This window comes from Lactuca sativa, chromosome 5 (genome assembly GCF_002870075.4).
Source record: "Lactuca sativa cultivar Salinas chromosome 5, Lsat_Salinas_v11, whole genome shotgun sequence".
NCBI classification, from domain to species: domain Eukaryota; kingdom Viridiplantae; phylum Streptophyta; class Magnoliopsida; order Asterales; family Asteraceae; genus Lactuca; species Lactuca sativa.
Genome location: NC_056627.2, coordinates 67,896,088 through 67,918,370, shown reverse-complemented (window position 1 = coordinate 67,918,370; position 22,283 = coordinate 67,896,088). Strand labels below are relative to the sequence as shown.

The following is a 22,283-nucleotide window of genomic DNA, read 5'->3' as shown; positions in this document are numbered from 1 at the left end:
ATCATACTTGGAAAAATTAAATTAGGGTTTTATCAAAAGCAAGAAACAACGTCAATGGAGAGCTGATGGCTCCTACAGATTTGATAAAAGCGGAAACCCTAAAAAGATTCTTACAACAGAAGAGATGTGTATGAATTACACAATCTCCTGCTCTGATAACAATTGATGAGAACATAATTCTCTTAAATCGATAGATTCAACAGATAATAAAGAATAACGACTAGAATGGAATAGAATGAACATAATAATAAATCAAACGGGTGTCAAATGATTAATATTCATTATCTCAGTAGAATTCAATGTGAATTGCCACTGTAGAAATAGGCTAGGGTTACAATACTTGATCAACAAAATAAAGATTCAGAAGTGTAATTAATATAACTCATGCATGCACTATATATATACAAACCCTAAAATTAAACACGGCTGGAAAAATGGACAGTGAGTACAAATATAATTCAGAACTACTAAAGCCCAATGGCGCAACTCTTTAGTCTCAACACTTCCCCTAGATGCACCAAGAACACTCCAAAGCACTCACAAACTCAAGGATAGCACAAATGGGGCTAGGGTTTCAAAATTAGGGTATAGAGGATGGAGGCTGAATGTAATAAGGGTTTATAATAAGTTAATTTCTTTAAATAGTGCCCAAGACCCAAATATTAGGGTTTGAGTCTAGTTTGCATATGCCCAGACTATTACTGGTATGCCTAGCATACCAGGTTGAACCTCCGCAATCCACATGGCCAAGTACGTCTAACGTACATACCTTGTACGCCCAACGTACTATCCATCCCTAACCCAAATAAACTTCTGAAGTCCATAACTTCTTCGTACCAACTCTGATATCAGTGTTCTTAATATGCTCGGAAAATTAATGAAAATTCTATAATCTCATCTAATCTCCTTTCACTTAAAAACCATCCAAACTTGAATCCTTAGTTTAATAAAAGTTCTAAAGCATCACTTTTACCATTATACCCTTGGGTTCCAAAGTAAGAACCGAAAGCTTGGTTCCCACAACCTATATATAATCCACTCCCCAATGGGTCTAGAACCCAAATCATTTGAAGTTTAGGGCCCTAGCTTGATCCATTAATGCCTATAATTCTCAAACTTAGAACTTCTAGAAACCGGATGTTACAAATTGTCTAAAAATTTATAATACATGCCAAAATAATTTTAAAAACTTATGAACATAGTTTACATATGTGTTGTTAAAAAATAGATTATAGACATTTACAAATTAAAATGGCTTTGAGTAAAAAAGCTCCAACATTATATATATATATATATATATATATATATATATATATATATATATATATATATATATATATATATATATATAGGTGAAAGATCAAATACGAACCTCTAAAGGTTAAGAACGATTTTTATTAGGTTAAAATATAAGAGCCCTCTTTCATCTTTCTTTATTTCAGATCTACACACACTCTCACATGTTATCTTCTCTGTCGTCTCAAACTTAAAGAACATACAAACATTATCACTAGTTGCCACCACCTCCAGCCCTGTACTACCGCCGGCGAACCACCACCACCTCCTACCACCGTTGAACCACCGTCATCAAATCCACAAGCCATGGTTCGCTCAAAATCTACAATTCCAACTTCCAGTCTATGATTTTCAGTTTCAGATCTATTATTTTCTTCTTGAGATATATGGCTTTCATCTTCAGATCTATACATTCTTCTTCAGATCTAGGACTTTCTTCTTCATATCTATGACTTTCGTCTTCAAATCTATGATTTTGATCGTCAGATCAACATTTTTCTCTTCTAGATTTATGAGTTATGGCGAGTGGCAATAATCACCACCTTCGTCCATCACTGTCACCAAGAATTCCTATTCCCCGCCCTTAACTTACCATCAACAGAAACACATATCTGAGAAGATCTGATCAAAATACCTCTATATCCACTATTGATCGCCACTTGGTCTTAGATCGGTAGTTACGAAATTGTTTCATGTTCACTTTACTCTCTAAAACATAAAACATCTCAGATCTGGTTTGATTTTGTCAAATCTGATACCACCATCATCACCGTTAACATCATTTCTACCATCGCTACCACCATAAATTTTACACCACCACCTCATACCATAGACATCACGTTCGTTTTGGTGGATGTGGTTCAATTTTTCTAGATCTGGTTTATGTGGTGTTATTCCATGTATAGACATGAGGCTATAATAGTGGTACCGGTGACCGATGGTAGTTTCACCACCTTAGATAAGTTCCAGCACCACTATATCCTCCACCTCTTTGTCTTTGATCTCCAGTGAAACACATCAGGTACGTTGATTTTTGTTTTGATTATTTTGTCTTCTGTTAAGTTGTGAATTTAATGTTTTCATCTCACAATTATTGCTTACTTTTGTTAATCATATGTTTTCTGGTGTTAATTTATAAATCCATCCTTGTTTTCTTATATGTTATAATATATGCATTAAATTGTAATTAACAACTTATGTGTTATAGTTGTTATAATGTGAATTGGAATTAGAATGTGTTTCATTATGTTAATGTTTTTTGAAATAATGTGAGTATTTTTTTAAGTTGTGAATAGTGACTTTTATTGTTTAGTTTTGTTAAAGTTAGTTTTAACTATGAATGAGTGAATTGTTATGTTTTTAGGTTGTGAATAGTTTGAATGAGAGTGCTAAACTGTGAAATTATTAGGTCTTAAATAAATTGAATGAGAGACCTAAACTACTTTATTAAACTGTGAATCAAAGTCTTCAAAATGTAAGTTTTAAGTTGAGAATATGACTATGAAATATATTTTTTTGTAGTATACTTTGAAATTATTATATTAAGATTTGATTTTTTTTTAATAAATCATGATTTGATTGTATTATGCATTGAATTAATTGTATTAAACATTAGATTTGACAAGCTATGAATTAATTGTATTAAGTTGTGAATTTTGTTATTAATTCTTTGTTTGCTTCTGAAATATGAGATGAAAGTAACATTGTATACAGATCTAATTTAATCTAATTTTGAATAAATATATGAAATTTAAACTATAAAGATTTGTGTAAATAAACTTTAAAGTAAGCACTAGCCTATAGATCCTAGAGTATATGTAACTTTTCAGTTGAGAATATGGTTGTGAAGGTATAATTTTTATGAATTAAACTATGATTTTTTTTTTATATTAAGCAGTGAATTTTGTGCAACGAACTGTGAACTGATTGTATTAACCTATGAATTTTTAATGAATTTTGTGTTAAAATATAACTGATTTATGTATGAAAGTTTATATTAATTTTTTTGTGAATATATTTATTTTTCGTTTTGTATAAATATGCAAGAATCTGTTAGTTTTTATAATTATTTTGCACTAAACTCTTAATTTGTAAATTAATTAGTTTTTGAAACTATGAATATAGTTTAAGTCAAGAATCCATGATTTTATACACATATCTGATTCGAAAGTAAGGATACTTGCAAAAGTGGCATATATAGTTGGTGACGGTATCTGGTAGTTGGTGGTGGGGGGTATAGTGTATTTGCATTATGTTGTGAATTTATGTATTAAACTAAAAATGAACTGTATTAAGTTATATATATATATATATATATATATATATATATATATATATATATATATATATATATATATATATATATAAGCTTAGGTTATTCTATTTAAAGTAATTATTGTGTTATTGTATGCATAAATGTGGGCCAATCAATTTTACTTATTTTAAGAAAGTGATTAATAAATATTACTGAATTAAATATAATTGAAAAATATCATCTAATTTAATTACAAGGGTATTTTAGTCAATTAATATTCATTTAATAAAGGAAAATTGCATATTTTAAGGGATCATAGACTTTATTAATTTTAAAAACCCAATTTTACGAATTATAATTCTTTTAATTCGGAGATTCTGACAGAATATGTTTATGAGTATATTTAAAAATAAAACTATTCTTGAACTATCAATATAAAAATATTCTTGAACCTTTTTCTTGATCATGACTTTAAAAACTTCTTGTAGAACAACAAATTCTTGAACAATCAATTGAAGAAAAAAAACAAAGAATACATTATTTCTTATAGAATACAGGTAACAATTTTTAAGAATTACAACAGAATTATAATTCATGATTCCATTACAATAGAATTGGAATTCATATCCATACTCCATTCCAACAGAATTAGAAATCATGATTCCTTCATTACTATGTAACATATCAAACATCTACAATTACAAATATATCAAGAACAAATTATTGAAACCATTAAACAAAAAGTTGACTAATTCTTTCCCTCGACAATGAAGAAGAGCTAAGCTAGCAGTATAATTGATAGCATGATACATACAAGCTAAACAACATGTCTTGAGATCAAACATCTCATTCTTGTTCACATCAAACAACATAAGCATCCCATCATTTGTCACAATCAAAACCTCATTATCATTCTTCATCAACAATGGTGGAATTAATAACATAGGTTGTGAAATCACACAGACTTTCCTCAAAGAATCCACCCCTCCATAATCACTCAACACCCACATACCCCTTTTTTGCCATTGAGCTCAAGATAATGAGCACACAAGGTTAAAGAAGAAGACTCGCCATATGAAGCTAGGTGCACTTGATTATAAGAAGGCCTAATGTTCTTTGGCAATTCAAGAACATGAAAAATCTCATCCTCTAAATCAAACGCCATGATTTCATTAGATACACCCCTAATTTCTTGCTTACAAGCTAACCAATTTACAAAACCCTTCACAAACACATTATAAGACCAACCCCTAATCAAATAACATGGAGCGATATTGTCTTCCTTTTTCTTGCATGAACCGGTACCAAGAGAATAAACTGATACACTGTTAGTGTTTTAATTGACTAGATAATAAACAATCACAACGATCTTAAAATCACAGGTCCTTGAAACAAAACCAAACCCAACAACAAAATGAGAACTCTATCGAGAATATAACTAGGGTCATCAAATTTTTTCAACTTTTTAATACTAGGGTTCCAGAGAATTACCATACCAATGTTTGAGTAATACTTTGTATTGATGAAACAGATTACACCTTTGTTTGATCCTACAATTTGGAGGAGCCCATGAAGGTTTTTTAGGGGATCTGAAGTTTAATCGATTCTTGGAAGGTGATTGTGGATCTGAAGGAGTAGAATTGGTTGATGTAATTAGTGGATTCATAGTAGACGAGTAGGTGGTGGTCGTTGGCTGCGGTGGCGGAGGAAGAGAGGTGGAGAATCTTGATGTCGATTGAATGTATATCTGTGCTTCTTGTGATTTACTAGGAATACACCTAATATCCAATTATATATCTATTTTACCATAAGTAACTAATAATAAGATTACTATAATACCCTTATCTTATTTATTAAATGATTTGATTTATATAAAATCTGATTGGTGCATACAATAATACAATAATTACTTTATACAATATATATATATATATATATATATATATATATATATATATATATATATATATATATATATATATATATATATATTGTATAAATTTTGTGTCAAAATACGAATGAATGTATGCATAAAAAAATTAAACTATGTATTAGTTCATTAATATGTGTATTAAACTGTGAATATGATATTTTTAACTTTGAATATGTCTTATACTTAATATATTTTCTAAAGAAATCTAAAATTTAGAAAAAAAAATGAAATTGTCAGGGCATAAGTCTATTTTTTTATTAAAATTTCATATATTTGGATGCAAAAATAAAATTATATGCATTAAAGAGTGTTGAAGCAAAATAAGTGACCCTCTTGAACCTCAGCTACCGCAGCCTCCAAGCCACCGCAGTCAAGCATTCTCTTCGTCAATCATCATCCGAAGTCTTCAACACCAAAGTCTCTATCTTTATTTAGATTACTTTGTCTTTTCTATAAAACACTCTATTGTCCAGTATGCCTTGCATGGCTACTCTTAGAGTTGTAAATCTGTTATCTTTTGAGTCTTTATAAATAGAACTCATTCTCATGTATTAAGTACACGGTGAACATACAGTGAACATTGCATCCATTTCTAATACACATCTCAAAGTTCTTTTTCTGTCTTACTTATCCAATCTTCTTACTCTCAAAATCAATCATCATCTCCTTGAATCAAGTCTCTTGTGACTTAATCACTAAGTTTGATCTCACTTATTAACTTGGTTTGAATGCGCTCCTCGTTATGAATCAGCTTATGTGTATACGTTATGTAACAATTGTTGTCATTTACATTTCATTACTTTTCCAAAACTAACTCACTAACTTCTAACTCTTAATATTATTGTTGAGCTTTAAATCCTTTGAGATTAACTATTTTGCTATATACTTGTTCTAACGTTTGTTCAAGTGTGTCTCAAAGTTTTTCTCTCAATAATGGGTATCAGAGCCACGGTGGTCGCTTTTTGAAAATCGGAATTCTGATTTTTCGAAGAGCCTTCTATACCACTGAAGCTCATTTCTAAAAACAAAAAAAAAAAACTTCAAAACATGGCTCAATCATTATCACTGAAATTTTCCAACAGTGTTGGTGGTTCAAATCGAGCCCCAATATTGGTTGCGAATGAATATTATCATTGGTCACAAAGGATGGAAATATATCTCAGAAGACTCGGTAGAGATGTATGGTGATCTATAGAAGAAGGACCACATGTTCCAGTCCTTACACCAGTCCAAACTGACGGAGCCACAGTAAGGCTAGGAGGAGGTCCAACCAGCCTTGAACCGTCCCACCAAGGATGATCTCGACAAGATGGAAAATGATGCTATTGCTTTTTATGAAATCTCATGTGAAGTTGCTCCTGACAACTACGACATTATCATAAATTGCAAATCAGCAAAAGAGATCTGGGATGTTCTCAAAAATCTGTATCAAGGCTCAGAGTAAGCTTAAAACAAGAAGCTTACAACTGCACTCAATGAGTTCAACAACTTCAAAGCTCACACTGGCGAAAGTTTGGAAGACTCCTTTAAAAGATTCAACTTGATTGTCACAAAACTGTCCAATGCGGGCACTGTCCGCAACAATCATGAAACAATTCTATAGTTCCTTAATGGATTGCGAAGACATTGGACAACAGCCAAAATGATTGGACAAGGAGATAAGAAGATTCACTCGTTGTCTCTCTATAAGCTCTATGGAGAATTGCAAGCTCAAGAGCCACTGTACTCAAGGACTATTCAGACTTCGGAGGTCCACTTGCTCTTGTAGCACAATCACTTCACACTCAAACATATCCCACCTCGTATGACTCACCACCGCAGTCATATGAAGCAGACTCATAATATGACGATGAAAAAGAGTTTCAGAATGCCATTTCCCTTGTCAGTCAAAAACTCAATCGCTTACCACCTTCATTTCGTAAAAATCAACAATATAACCGACCACCTTTCAACCGCAACTTTCAAAACAATCACTTTCGTTCCACCAAGAATCCACTGCCTCCGCAGCCTTAACAAACATAGTCTAAAGACGTACCACCGCACTCTCAATCAACTAACTCTGGTACTTCTTTAGAAGACAAAAGTGATATTGTTATATGTCACAAATGCAACAAAGAAAACCATTTTGCCAAGGACTGCAAGGCAAACTTAGTGAAAGACAGAGCTTTCTATCTAAGAATGGCTCAATAACTAGAAGACAAAGAAAATGGAAAAGCTTATGTTGCTCAAGTGAAAAGGAATCATCAATTGTGGTCATCCAGAGACGAAGATGAAGATGACCGCAGTAAAGGAAAAGGCAAGATTTATATGGTGGTAACTGCCGAAGAAGACGGCTCAACCAAGCTACAGAAGAACCATTGCTATATGGCAAAAGATGGAACTCTCAGCATTGTGGAACAGGTAAAACTTATGATTCAAAATCTAAACTATAGCATGCATGACTGTGAAGCCTTAGACGGCTCAACCAAGCTACAGAAGAACCATTGCTATATGACACATGTGCTGCCGTCCTTACAGACTACAATAAAGCCTTAGATGAGATCAACATCGCTTCGCAGGAGATGTTCCACGTTAGAGGACGTTTAGATAATAAAAGAGTAAAAATGGAAATGATAGAGAGGGACTTGATGCTAGAATAAGATGCTAGAATGTTAAGTGAAACACAATTAGAGATGGCTTTGAATCAGATAGATTTAGCACATAGTGAAATTGTACGCCTAAATCTCTTAATTGAAAAGATTTTTAATGAAATTAAGGCCATTAAGAATCTAGTTAATACTAGGAATGTTGATAACACTTTCAATTGGGGTTGGTCCAATGGGTATCCAACCGTAACGGAGTCTTCACCCCGGTTCACCCCGGAACGTCCCTACGTCCCTCCATACCGCAACTTTTTGTTTACGGTCAATGACAAAACATTTCCTGAAGATATTCAAGCTCATTTTGGTAAATTTCATGATCTGAGTAATACCTATGTTATCGAGGAAATTCTCCCTGAATTTTTTGATCATGATGATAACATAATTCACTCAAATTCTCGGACATCATCTGTAGTTCATGAGGAAATTGTTGTAGAAAGTACTGTAGTCACATTGGACTTTCCATCCCTTCAATCTGACCGCAGTCATGAACTAAAAAATGTCCCACTACCTAATAACAAATGTCCCATTAACGTGTCCACAAAGACTTACTGTGCGGTTGTTCAAAGCAATACACCGCAGACCATAGCCAAAAGTTTTGTGACTATTAAACCAATTAATCATGAATTACCAATCGAAAATTTTGAAGTTGGTCAATGTTCTCAAAATCCTGACTTTTCCAGTTCGGATGAATCTAGTCCCTGTGTTTCGAAATTTCCAAAGGATTTAAGGAAACCGCAACTAAATGTCACTGACTGCGATTCCCCTTAAACCTAAGCAAAAAGAGTTTTAAAAGAGGAATTTCGTTCCCGTGGCAAGCAACGGGAAATCTATTCAAAACAAAAGAAATTTGTTAAATGTCCCAAGTCAAAGAGTCCAGAAAAACTTGTTTTCTCAAATTATCACTTCTAATCAACTGTTTCCAAGAAAACAAAAAAGAAGGAGCTCACTGCTTCAAACACTGCTCATAAATCATCTAACACAAAGGATAAGTCTTTTCGATCAAATGGTTTTCAAGTCTATTCATTAGATAATCCAAAATGGAAAGGTATTCTAGCTACTCCAACCCTTCCAAAGTGATTTTCAAAAACTCAAAAATGGAAAGGAATTTTCGCAACTCCAGCACTCAAAAGGTCACCTCAAGAGCTTAAGAAATCACTTCACAAAATGCATGTGCGTGCTTACACACCTGCAAGACCTGCAAAAAATACCTTTTCACAACACACAAAAAAAGGTCAAATCTTACAATCCTCAGACTAGACAAAAGCATATTTCTTCCTCAAAACCACAGACCAAGCCAAATGTCATGATAGATGATAAAAATTTCATGTGTCAATGTCAGTGTTGAAAGATCTTCTCTCATGACAAATCTCATCATTCTCAAAAGACTTGTAACTATCCTCAATCTCACAAAACTCCAAAAAATCTCAAACACCCAGGACTAGGCTTGAAAGTTGACTTGAAACCTGTCCCTACAACCTCACATCATGCATCGTTTGAAACATCGCATGTTACTCTGGGCTCCAAACTCGCTTGGGTGCCCAAATTAACCACTTAACTTCTGTAGGCTTTGTGCAAGGAGGATCAAGAAGAAGAATGGTTGATTGACAGTGCCTGCTCCTTGGACATGACCGGAAGGTTAGAATACCATTGGGATTTCAGGCCTATATGCAATGGAAATGTTACATTCGGAAACAATGCAAATGGAATCATCCGAGGTTATGTTGTACTCACTACGGGGAACTTTTCAATTCGGAAGGTTGCTTATGTAGAAAGCCTTAAAGCACAAACTCATCAGTGTTGGCCAACTATGTAAGGCAGGCCATCGAGTTGAGTTTGATGATTAATTTTGTTACTTTATGACGAGTGATAGAAGCACCTCCTTGATCAAGTCACGATCCAAGGGTACCATGTATCCTCTGGATGTCTCTCTCATCATTGGAAAACCGCAGCTGTGTTTTCTCTCCAAAACTGTATCCGAACTTAGCTGGTTATGGCACCACAAGCTCACTCATCTCAACTACAAGTATATCAACACCTTGGTTACTGGAGAGCTGGTCAGAAGATTGTTGGGTTTTGAGCATTCTAACCCTCCTATGGTGTACATGCAACCTTATAAACCTTGGATCTATGTTTTCTCTATTATACATGCAAATAACTACTTTCCAAGGCTTTAATCCTAACTAGCATACTATGAGGTAACTATACTACAAAGACTAGTTAGAAGACATACCTTTTGGTGTAGCTTGATGTCTTCAAGCTTTAAGAGCTTAGCCCCAATAGTGTGGAAGCCTCAAATGGAATCACAAATCACCAAAACACCTTGGAAGACTTTAGAGAATATGGATACTTGGTTCTCTCTAGTGAAATTGGCTAGCCCTCTTAGTGTACCCACACTAGTGCCCATTTCACCAACCAAGGACATCTTTATATAGTGTGGAGGATTAGGGTTAAACCCTAATACCCATGACCTTTCATTTCCTAGGATCCATGGGTTAAAGCTCTATGGACTATCCATGAAGACTTAGCCCAACCTAAATGAACTTGGCCCACTACACATATATATCTAAGAGTCCATATTTAATTAGTTCATTTTGATCACTTAATTAATTATAAATTAATTCTTGATCAATACTAATTAAATAATATGATTATTTAACATATTAGAACTTATAATATATCAATATAAATCATAAATATACTATTCTGAAAATACTATCCATATAAATTGTGCCGGTGAAGTGCAACCCAAATGGACCATGCCGGGTCGGGTCAAGTACATACCAAATATAGTTATGGACTTAGACATTAATCCAACAGTCTCCCACTTGGATAAGTCTAAAACTATTATTGAGTATGACTTCAAAACCTAACTAGCAATCGTAGCTCTTAAAGCCACTGTCGAACTCTGATCTTGTCAACGAACATGTCCATTAGATAAGGGATCATACATTCCTCCATTCTAGATATCATATGGACTGAGACATGGATTATAATCATTCTCTCTATCCATTTGTTGTTTCCCAATTTCTGATTCATGATGACTGACTGATTGAACAAATCAAATCAGTCCTTGCTTGTCCAAGCACTCACATGTATCATCATTAAATCATCAAGGGGCCGACAGATATCACTTTTATCCCGAAGGTAAAAGGAATGGATAAACTTAGACTCATATTGCTTGTTCTACTACTTGTTGAATCATACACAAAGGCACGTTTGAAGAATATAAGATATTATCGTCTCATGATCACTCGTAATAAAATCCATGAAGTGATTCCAATGAGCGCGGGTTGAATCCAATACTCAAAACTTATGAGCACTCATGAGTGTTGTAGCCCTTTGTCTAACATATTAGCCCTCTACAAGCCAACCCATGACAGTCTTAATTCATATCTACTTCCAACATATGACCGACTGTGGATGGTTTGAATAACTTAGTCATTCCAGAAAAATAACCTAGTTTATTCTGGAAGTCAAAACATGCAAAGTGAAACACAAGAATAAATGAATCAAATATGGTATCAAACCCTATGAATATAAATAAACACTTTTATTTATCACCATACTGATTACTCATTATTCATTGTTTCGATTTTATCAACTTTATACTTGAATTTAAAACAATAGTTGTCCCATGCTCCAAGCATGTACACTATGTTTTCTAAACACTAGTCATGCCATACACAAAGTATGCATACTATGTTTGTCTATGATCTTTACTTTGTGAAATAGATCAATTGAGCATAAATCCAATGATCATCTTTTCACAGTCCGAAACCCTTACTGCAAATGCAAGAATTCCAAATTCATGTCATTTACTGAAATCTTTTTGATTCTAAACTTATATGCATTGATCATCTTGTAATGATTATGCACAAATTCAACCAGACATGGCAACAATCATTACAGAGTATTCCAACGGAGATCAACTCCTTGGAAACATCCTTCTTGCATTAAGTTTCCTAATCTTACAGATTGAATACTTTCTAACTTTGAACCATTTCCGTATTCCATTTTGACTATCACTTCCGAACAAGAGTTGCCTCTTTTCAAACTATGTCAATATGGTCCTTCCAAAGTCAACACTATACTTCCAACTGTCCTTGAGCAACCAATCCTTGGTAAACCTTAGATTGTCCTCAACAATTGCTTAATCATTTTAGTCATATCCAATTCAAGACCTTTTCCCTTCTTAATGCCCCAGGCATTTGGAAAATTTTAGAAAGGATGAATATAGCACATGTAATCGATCCTATATCCGAAGCATATGGGACACGATTCATGATGTCTCACATAAAGACTAAACCAATCTTTTGCTATAATATTTCCATTTCTATTTGCCATGTTCTCATAATTCAGATTATGAAAAGGGATGCCGTAATCATAATCGAATTTTATAACGCAAATAATGAACCCATATATAGAACATCCTTATGTTGAGCCATTCCAACATGAAATTCATATATATTCTTGACTAAATATGATTAAGACCTTAAGCTAAGCTTTTAGATTTGAGATGAAGTATAATATCCTCTCCCTTAATTATAGCAAAACAACTTTTTTCCAATTGAAACCTTTTGTTTTCTATAATTAACATTGCTAACTTGCAATCTTTATCATAATTATCATGCTCCACTAACATGATGATTAATAGCATAACATTTATGCTCCCACTAGCTTTGACATGTACCCAAAAATCTACTAGACTTCTAGAAATCAATACTTTATTGACTTTCTTACCAAAGTTCAGATTTCTGATACTAGATTGCCTTGATAAGACATTATCAAAATCATACACCTCTCTTAGATAGCTCACAAGTGTGTCTAAATAATTTCAGAACTATGAAAAGGGATGCCGTAATCATAGTCTAAATTGTTTAGACCTTTTGCCATTTCTCATAAGTCAATGTTAGTGTGCCGGTTAACCACGCACACTCCACTAACGACTTTGAGAACTGCAAATATCACAATTGCTATCTACTTAAAATCTACTTAGTGAAAGAGTTTCCTTACCATCATTTTCATGAATCGAAGAGAAACCTTATGACACTTAGATTTTATGGTGTAAGTGTTCCTATCCATGTGAATTTGTCAAAACCATAATCACAGGACTAGGTTGGTGACAAATCCTAACTCATATGGATTGAACTTGTGCAATCTTAACTTCTTGCCACCTGGCAGCTCAAGGGCCTGCCATTGCTTCCAAGTTGTTTTGCAACCAATTGAGAACTATAAGAACTCGTATGCAAAGCCAACTTTAACTGGAATGGGAACTGAAATGCCAACATGATAGGTTATAAACCTCTAGTTGTGTGCTAGTGATGAAATACAGGTTTTTTTTTCTTGATTACTTTTTGAAACCATTTCAGGATCTTTTAGACTCCCACTGTCTCCTTGACCTATAAGACTTTCTTGTCAAATATTCAAGAGATAGTGTGGATTCTAATCAAGACAGACACTTCACCCAATTTGCTTTAGTTGGTCTTTTTTTGATCCAAAACATCACAACTTACGAATTTCAAATGTACAAGAGTAGAAAACTTTTACTCTTACATTTGACAAGTGTTTTAAACCTTCTTTAAGACATGTCACTTAAGTTACAATCTTGGAGTATGACTCTAAGAATTGTTTTTTTGGAACGAAGTATGAATCATCTTCTTGATTTAACCACTTCAACTTTTCATAGCTCCTCTTCTTAGCTATAAGAAGGCACTTAGAGGATGAATTGTGATAAGGTCTCTAAATAAGTAAGATGATCATAAAAACTGATACTAAAGTACTCTCCCATCTTTTTAGATTTAAGAAACTTTTATCCTTCTGTCTAATTTGATTCTTCTTATTCGCTCTGCCTTACATTGGAACCTTTTCCAATGTTTCAGAATTACACTTAAGCTTGTAAGTATAACCATATTTACTGAGCTTTAGTAAATTATGACAAATAATATCATCGATCTTTTGTGGTGGACTTGACCAGTGCACCAGAATGTGTACTCGATCCCTTAGTCCTTCACTTGACTCACACATCCATGTGAACAAGTAATTAGTCTTAATTTTCCAATACTTGAAAGTTCTCATTCATCATGCTATACAACTTGCGTGATTCCAAGTTCCGGTCCAATTGAAACTTGGGTGATGAGAATCTTTCCTTATTTGGTAATTTTACACATTACCACAAATGAAAGAATCAATTTCATATTTCCACACTTGCTATTAATGGAATCATATAAGCAACAAATTTTTCCTCAAATGCCATTGTAAGGATAATTTAAAAAAAAAATAGAATCACCATTTTTCCTTTTATTTTAAAAACTTTGCGGAAAAACTATCCTTACAATCCATATGAAAACTTGTTGTTATCTATTCCTTAGCAATATCTCATAACTCCTAAGAAGTAGCACAAGAATCTAATCTTCAAACTATGCGATAGAAATCCATCTACGCGATCAGATTCAACATATTCTTTCTTTAAGTTTCTTTACTTTTCTTTGATTCTTAAAACATCACCATGTGACCCAGTCACATCATGTATCAAGAATTTCATAATAGAAACTTAGCAGAGTTAGATAGTGGACTTTACCTGAAGTAGAGTCAAACTTATTGACTTTAACACCCTTAAGTAAATTAGCAGATTCGCAACCAATGCCCCTTCCTTTGGCAATATAACCATATGGACCCTTTGGTAATGGTACACGGGACTATCACAGACTTAGCTTTTCTCTTTACTATTTGGTCAACCCAGTTGACTATGGCCGATCCCTTTCCACTGGGAAGAGAGAGCTTTACTGGATATCCAATGTCATCATTGTCAATGTCCATAAAGTTTTAGGAAGATGATCTAAGCATATAGATAAGATCATTACGAGTCTTGTCATACTCTGTTTCATAGGAGTTCCAAACAAACTCACTATGTGACTTAGAAAATAATTGAACCACTAACTTTCTTAAGACTTTGACACCCAACTCTCCCGGCTTGTCAGCATGTGACTTCATCTCCAAGATGTGATCACACCTAGACCTTGCCTTGCCAATAGGGCTTGAGTGACCTTGAACTTGCGGGTTAGGGAAAATAGTTGTAGGAGGTAGAGGAAGTGAAGTTCCAAGATATTTGGGAAGATCATAAATGTCTAAACTTGACATCTTTTGGGAGATATTCAAGATAGTTGATTTAAAGTCCTTAATATAACACCCAATATGAAATATTAAGGCTAGCACCCAACAAACTATTTTATAACTTGGAAGAGGGATGTCGTAATCCAAGCTATATAATATTTGAAGGTAGGTGAATGACGATTCACCAATTTCCACCATGAAAAACGAAATAATTAATTAGGTTTTAATTGGATTTGAAATTCCTAGATCTTTTATATTCATTGAACTTTCAATGGCATGTTTCAATCTCGAGTGTGCCCTTCAGGTTTTGTGACTGTGATGTCGAGGATCAAAAAACAAGGTGTCAAGTAACCATGCAAATTACTTGGTACCCTTAAGTGTTTACCCCTCAATCGATGTGCCGGTTAACCACACACACTCCATCGATACTATGATAAACATTAAGTTACCGTTTGCCTACCTTGTTAAATACGATTTAGTGTGCCGGTTAACCACACACGCTCCACTAACCGACTTAAACAAAGTGCAAAGTGTAATTTCATGGATTAGCACCTTATTCACATTTTCCTATGTAACTAAGATTGGGTATTATTAAGAGTTTAGTTACTTAGTATTTATCATTAATACTTTTAATGAAAGGAGAATTATAGTCATGTCAAACCCGTTCAGCTAACAACCCTCCACCAGTCAAGCAAGCGGTGGGTGAGAGTGGGCACCCATTAAGTTGACATTTTATAGGCAACAACCTTATACCCACCTTATAGACTGGCTTCGTGAATGAGGCCTACTAATGGTAAGACTGACTTTACTCTTATACATATATATAAATATTATTAACTTATAATATTATAAAGTATAAGGGTTGAATTTTAACTCTTTAAAATTCTAAGGGCTTAACTTGGAATTAAAGTATTCATAAAAGAAAACTTTTCAAATTCCAAAACTTGAGGGCAAGTTTTGAAACTATTCAAAACTCTTGTATTTTCATAACTTATGAGTTTTACTTAAAGTATTAAAACTTTTAATGAAGAGACTCTTGGACATCCATAACTTGAGGACATGTTATGGAGCCATAAAAACTATTTATAAGAAAAGACTCTTCATTTTTTTTATAACCTAAGGCATTTTTATGAGTTTTTAAGATTCATAAATGTGACTTTTCATATAACTTGAGGACAAGTTACAAAAACACATTTTATGAACAACTTTTAGATTAATTTGGATTGAAAACATCTAACACATATTTTCATCTAAAAAATAACTCATAAAACAAGGAAACATAAAACTTTTGGTAATCCATAACTTATGGAGTTAAATGTTTGTTTTATGATGAAACTTTTCATGTTCCACAACTTAAGAATAAGTTATGGAACTCTTTAAAACATTAACACCAAATTTTGTAACTCCATAAAAACTTTGAATCAATTTTTTTTAAACCTTTTCATATCCATAACTTATGGAGGTTTCAAAAAAACTCTTTAGATCAAACTTTTAAAACTAGTAAAATAATCATATCATTTTATCCTTTACTAAATTTGACCTAATTCAACTCATATAGCAAATGATTCAAATTTTACAAATAATTAGTTTTTCACAAAAAAAAGGTAATTATCTTAAAATTTGACAAACGTCATGTTTTTTTTTCCATTTTTTTCAACTTTTAAAATAAAACATTTGCATCAATATAAAAAAAACAACCCATGGCTCTGATACCACTTTTGGGTTTTGAGCATTCTAACCCTCCTATGGTGTACATGCAACCCTATAAACCTTGGATCTATGTTTTCTCTATTATACATGCAAATAAGTACTTTCCAAGGCTTTAATCCTAACTAGCATACTATGAGGTAACTATACTACAAAGACTAGTTAGATGACATACCTTTTGGTGTAGCTTGATGTCTTCAAGCTTTAAGAGCTTAGCCCCAATAGTGTGGAAGCCTTAAATGGAATCACAAATCACCAAAACACCTTGGAAGACTTTAGAGTATATGGATACTTGGTTCTCTCTAGTGAAATTGGCTAGCCCTCTTAGTGTACCCACACTAGTGCCCATTTCACCAACCAAGGATATCTTTATATAGTGTGGAGGATTAGGGTTAAACCCTAATACCCATGACCTTTCATTTCCTAGGATCCATGGGTTAAAGCTCCACGGACTATCCATGAAGACTTAGCCCAGCCTAAATGAACTTGGCCCACTACACATATATATATCTAAGAGTCCATATTTAATTAGTTCATTTTGATCACTTAATTAATTATAAATTAATTCTTGATCAATAGTAATTAAATAATATGATTATATTAATATATTAGAACTTATAATATATCAATATAAATCATAAATATACTATTCTCAAAATACTATCCATATAAATTGTGCCGATGAAGTGCAACCCAAATGGACCATGCCAGGTCGGGTCAAGTACATACCAAATATAGTTATGGACTTAGACATTAATCCAATAAAGATTACCCATTCTCAAGTTCAGCAATGACACTCTATGTCCTGCATGTGAATGTTGTAAGCAGTCCAAAGCAGGTCACCCCATGGTGATTGACTCTTCAATATCTGAACCACTTGAGCTTCTATACATTGATCTCTGCGGTCCATCAACCATAGCCAGTCTTCATCAGAAAAAATACATACTGGTTATAGTTGGTGACTTCACTCGCTTCACTTGGGTATTCTTCATCAGACTCAAATCCGAAACATCGCAGATTCTCATTAGCTTCATCAAAGAGATAGAACTCCAGATCAAGCTGGCTGTAAGACGCATCCGTAGTGGTAATGGCACTGAATTCACTAATCATCCTCTCAACAACTTCTTGGTGTCAAAAGGTATCTCTCATAACTTTTTAGCTCCTTATACACATCAACAAAATGGTGCATTAGAGAGAAGGAATCGTACTTTAGTTGAAGCAGCCAGATCCATGCTTAATTTCGCACACCTTCCTCTTTACCTCTAGGCTAAAGTCGTAGCAACTGCATGCTTTGTTCAAAACCGAAGCATTGTGTGCAAACGCCTCAATAAAATTCCATATGAGGGTCTCAACAACCGGAAACCAAATGTTCGTTTCTTTCACATCTTTGGGTGTAGATGTTTTGTGATCGATAACAGAGATTAGCTTAACAAATTTGCACCGAAGTCCGATGAAGGCATTTTTCTTGGCTACTCTACGAACAAGGCTGTTTATCGGGTCCTTATCAGACGTACGAGGATTATCTTTCAAATTTTCGATGTAAAGTTCGATGACTCTTACATCCGCAACACCCCTCCATCTATTGAAACCACTACCATCATGGAAAGTGATATTCCTGCTTCTTCAGGTCCTCTAAACCTGGTTGAAGTCAATCATGATGACCTTCCCTGATGAAACTGCAAAACTATCCGAAGTTCTTGTGTCACCAACTGCTCAACAACAACACACTGATATCTCTGGTCCGTCTCTATCCGAAGTAGCATCTCTCAATACTTTCACCTCTCCGATTGAGGGGGAAAGCTCTACTCCGGATCAAGCTACAACCATTGAGGTTCCAGTATTTGATAATGCTCAACCTCCTCTCCCCAGAAGATCACTACCATCAAACATATCTTCGGATTCGGATGATGTAATCATAAAGACCATTGACACTCGAACCAATTCAAGAACTATTTCTCTCCCATCAGCAGTCCAGGGGGAACCTTCTCAGGTTCCAGAGGAACTCCCATTAGCAATCCAAGGGGAACCTCCCAAAGTTGCTCAAGAAAATTTCATTCTCGCTCCAACAAGCCAAGAGAACTTTGCAGGATGTTCTCAAATCCAGGGGGAGCTGCCCTCCCCATCCAAAGAAACCTCTGATATTGAAAACATTCCTTCTACCGTAGTCGCTGACCACCTGATGCCTCGTCTACACGTATGGACGAAGGACCACCCACCAGGTCAAATAATTGGCAATCCATTCGTACGTATCGATACTCGATCTGCTAAAGACTTATCTGACCATTGTCACTACGCAGCATTCATGTCCGCAGTCGAGCCCCGATCAATCAAAGAAGCATTATTGAAACCTGATTCGATTTCTGCAATGCAAGAAGAACTGGAAGAATTCGAAAGAAACAAAGTGTGGAAACTTGTTCCCATACCGCAAGGCCATACTATTATTGGAACAAGATGGGTGTTCAAGAACAAGTTATATGAATCTGGTGTTGTTATCAGAAATAAGGCAAGACTAGTCGCAAAAGGGTATAGTCAACTGGAAGGTGTTGACTACGACGAAACATATGCTCCGGTGGCTAGAATGGAAGCAATTTGAATCTTTTTAGCATATACTGCCCACAAAAACATCAAGGTACACCAAATGGATGTTAAGAGTGCCTTGCTCAATGGGGAATTGAAAAAAGAGGTTTATTTGCAACAACCTCCTGGGTTTGAAAATATTGAATTTCCTGACCACTACTACAAGCATCAAAAGGCAGTCTACGGTCTGAAGCAAGCTCCAAGCGCTTGGTACGAGACTCTTTCAGAATTTCTAGTTTCTTCAGGCTACAAAAGAGGGGTGATTGATCCCACGTTGTTTAGAAAAGCAAACGGTGACCACCTTATGCTTGTAAAAATATACGTGGATGATATCATCTTTGGATCGACTGATCAAGGAATGGTGACTGATTTTGCTAAGCTCATGACAAACAAATTTCAAATGAGCATGAATAGAGAGATTAACTTCTTTCTAGGTCTTCAAGTCAAACAAATTCAGCAAGGGATATTCATTCATCAAGAGAAGTACACCACTGAACTTTTGAAGAAATACTCTATGGACAACTGCTCCTCGGCTAAGGTCCCTACGGCCTTAGAATATAAGATCTATGTTGATCCCTCTGGAGAATCTGTGGATCACAAGACTTATAGAGGTATCATTGGCTCTCTTATGTACCTCACCGCAAGCCGACCAGACATTGTCTTTGCTACTGGTGTATGTGCAAGGTATCAGGCTGACCCAAAAGTGTCACACATGACCGTAGCCAAACAAATTCTCCGGTACCTGAAAGGTAGCAAATCTCTTGGTCTATGGTACCCCGCAGACAATGATTTTAGTCTGCAAGCGTTTACCGATGCGGATCATGCTGGATGCAAACTTGATCGAAACAGTACATCTGGTGGATGTCAATTTTTGGGAGATAGACTTCTCAGTTGGTCCTCAAGAAAACAAAGTTGTGTTTCTTTGTCTACCGTAGAAGCAGAATATGTGGCTGCATCCAGATATTGTTCTCAAGTTCTATGGATGAAGACATAACTTTTAGACTACGGATACAGAATGTTGTGGATACCAATCTACTATGATTCTGAAAGTGCCATAGCAATTTCTCATAATCCTATTTAGCACTCCAAGACGAAACATATTGAACTACGGTATCATTTCATCAAAGACCACATTTTGAAAGGTAACATCGAACTCATCTTTGTCCCTACTCATGAAGAGATTGCTGATGTCTTTACAAAAGCACTTGACTCTACCAAACTCAATGTGTTCTTACAAATTTTAGGGATGATGAATCCGGACCCCCAAGTTCTTGTTGAATTGTTCGGTACCGCATACCCTCTTGGTCTCCATTGCGGTTCTAGCTGAATGACATTTATAACAGTTGGTTTTGGTATATCTTGTGTACCGCAGTCAATGTACCGCAACCATATATTATATATATTTTCACGGGTATTTCTAACTTGTTGTGACTAACTTTTTGTACAAGTTCTCTTCTCAGTTTCTCCCACTGTAGCCGTCGGCAATGACAAAGAAGCCATACGCAATGATGTGTTCATCCGCAGTCACATTAATTCATTTTCAGACGGTTCATTTTTTTTTTGAAAAACAAAAAAATAGTGTGCTATTTAACGATCCTTCATTAAATAAAAACATTCCATTGAGAAACTGTCACATTATTTTCTTCCAAAAACCTCGTGTCAGACCTATTTTAGGTATGATGACAAAATAAAAGATTTTTCAAATCAAATCCTCTAATATGTCTTTTCCTATTACCCCAAACCATCACATCCGTTACAACTTCTACTTTATCCAACGGATTTTTTCTCACCCCCTCCACACGTTCTCAAGACATGATTCAGCATTAGACATTTCATTAAATGCAGAGTCCTTTTTCTGGTTAATCCCAATTTCAATCTTTATCCCTTTTTTGTCAATCTATGGTTAAGATTAAAGATGATCATTCAAAGATAAACCCAATGTTTTTTTCCCAATTTCACTTCAGTAAAAAACATAAACGTTTCCCACTCCCATAAACCACTATAAAACCCTTTTCTTCTCCACAAAGAAACTTTTACGCTCTCAAAACCCTTAATCCTTCTCTGCATTCTTCAAGCTCTTACAAACTCAACAATGATGAAATCCGGTGTATCAACGAAACAGTCAAACGCCTTTTGATCAGTAAACCCAACTGGTTCAGACTCTCCCACAATTGCCACTAGCATTTTTAGAGCAGTTTTCGAAGATCAACCCACATTAAATGCTCCAACAAAACTGATGATCAGGTTCATGAAGAAGCATCCTCTATTTGGACCATTCGATGCGTTCACTAACATTATTCCAATCTCCACTATTTACAAATGTGCTTTCTCTGCATATCGCCCAATTGATAACCCTCAAGAAGTTCACCTAAACCTCATTAACGATTCTTTGATTATTCTATTTAAAGAAAAGTTTCTTACATCGATTAACCTTCTGATTCATCCCTCTGTTAAGTTTTTTACACCATCAATGGTGGACATCACCTCAGCACTGTATGAGATGGGCTATCAGAAGCCGATCAAAGGAATTTGTGAATTCAAGAAGAACCAATTGCCTGTGGTCTGGCAGTTTGTATGTTATTTTGCCATCCGCAGTCTGTCCGGCAGAACCGGAGGCATGGATAACATGGGCCTAAAGCTTTTGGAACTGGTTTGGAGCATCTACACATGCCACGATGTGAACTACGGTCAGATTATTTGGGATGACTTTTTGCAATACATTCCCAAACAGAGCCCAAGGCAAAATCTGTATGAGCTTACTTTT

At 34.9% G+C, this 22,283-nt stretch overlaps 1 pseudogene; it reads right to left on the bottom strand.

Moving 5' to 3' along the window:
- Positions 1-4,248: 4,248 nt before the first annotated feature.
- Positions 4,249-21,703, bottom strand: LOC111908407 (F-box/kelch-repeat protein At3g06240-like; annotated as a pseudogene).
- Between the last annotated feature and the right edge of the window lie 580 nt (positions 21,704-22,283).